The sequence below is a fragment of the Arachis stenosperma genome, chromosome 5 (assembly GCF_014773155.1).
Source record: "Arachis stenosperma cultivar V10309 chromosome 5, arast.V10309.gnm1.PFL2, whole genome shotgun sequence".
Classification (NCBI taxonomy): Eukaryota; Viridiplantae; Streptophyta; class Magnoliopsida; order Fabales; family Fabaceae; genus Arachis; species Arachis stenosperma.
Window position 1 is genome coordinate 108,348,453 of NC_080381.1, and position 1,625 is coordinate 108,350,077.

Sequence of the window (1,625 nt, forward strand, 5' to 3'; positions counted from 1 at the left end):
TTATATATTGCTGGAAAGCCCAGGATGTCTAATTTCCAACGCCGTTGAGAGCGCGCCAATTGAGCTTCTGTAGCTCCAGAAAATCCGCTTCGAGTGCAGGGAGGTCAGAGTCCAACAGCATCTGCAGTCCTTTTGAGTCTCTGGATCAGATTTTTGCTCAGGTCCCTCAATTTCAGCCAGAAAATACCTGAAATCACAGAAAAACACACAAACTCATAGTAAAGTCCAGAAAAGTGAATTTTAATTAAAAACTAATAAAAATATACTAAAAACTAACTATATCATATCAAAAACATACTAAAAACAATGCCAAAAAGTATACAAATTATCCGCTCATCATTTTTCAAATCATATCTTCTCAATCACATCTTTTTTAAAAAAAAACCATAACTTTTCAAATCATATCTTTTTAATCACATCTTTTTCAAAAATAGTTTTCAATCATATCTTTTTTATTTCTAATTTCAAAATCTTTTTCAAAAATCACTTATTTCTTTCCCACTCTTGGTTTTCGAAAATCAATTAGTTTTTTTTTTCAAAATGTTTTTAAATCTTTTACTTAATTTTCGAAAAACTCTTCCTCTCTTCTCACATCCTTCTATTTATGGAGTAACACCCCTCCTCAATGCACAATTCGAACTCTATCTCACTAAGTTCAAATTCTTCTCCCTCTTCCTTCTATTTTTTCTGTTCCTCTGACACCTCAAGGAATCTCTATACTGTGACATTGAGGATTCCACATTTTCTTGTTCTCTTCTCTTTCATATGAGCAGGAGAAAAGACAAAAGCATTCTTGTTGAGGCTGACCCTGAACCTGAAAGGACCTTGAAGCGAAAGCTAAGAGAAGCTAAGGCACAACTCTCTGTAGAGGACCTAACAGAAATCTTCAAAGAAGAAGAACCCATGGCAGCCGAAAACAACAACAATGCCAACAATGCAAGGAAGGTGCTGGGTGACTTTACTGCACCTACTCCCGACTTCTATGGGAGAAGCATCTCTATCCCTGCCATTGGAGCAAACAACTTTGAGCTTAAGCCTCAATTAGTTTCTCTGATGCAACAAAATTGCAAGTTCCATGGACTTCCATTGGAAGATCCTCATCAGTTTTTAGCTGAATTCTTGCAAATCTGTGACACTATCAAGACTAATGGGGTTGACCCTGAGGTCTACAGACTTATGCTATTCCCTTTTACTGTAAGAGACAGAGCTAGGATATGGTTGGATTCACAACCTAAAGAAAGCCTGAACTCTTGGGAAAAGCTAGTCAATGCCTTCTTGGCAAAGTTCTTTCCACCTCAAAAATTGAGTAAGCTTAGAGTGGAAGTCCAAACCTTCAGACAGAAGGAAGGTGAATCCCTTTATGAAGCTTGGGAAAGATACAAACAATTGATCAGAAAGTGTCCCTCTGATATGCTTTCTGAATGGAGCCTCATAGGTATTTTCTATGACGGTCTGTCTGAACTGTCCAAGATGTCTTTGGATAGCTCTGCTGGAGGATCTCTTCATCTGAAGAAGACGCCTACAGAAGCTCAAGAACTAATTGAAATGGTTGCAAATAACCAATTCATGTACACTTCTGAAAGGAATCCTGTGAACAATGGGACAAATCAGAAGAAAGGAGTTCT

General features: G+C 37.6%; 1 non-coding gene across 1 annotated transcript; it reads right to left on the reverse strand.

The window, feature by feature from the left end:
• Positions 1-1,308: 1,308 nt before the first annotated feature.
• LOC130983712 (small nucleolar RNA R71) lies at positions 1,309-1,416 on the reverse strand. The gene has a single exon (XR_009087690.1). It is a non-coding gene; the product is annotated as a small nucleolar RNA R71 (small nucleolar RNA).
• Positions 1,417-1,625: the final 209 nt, after the last annotated feature.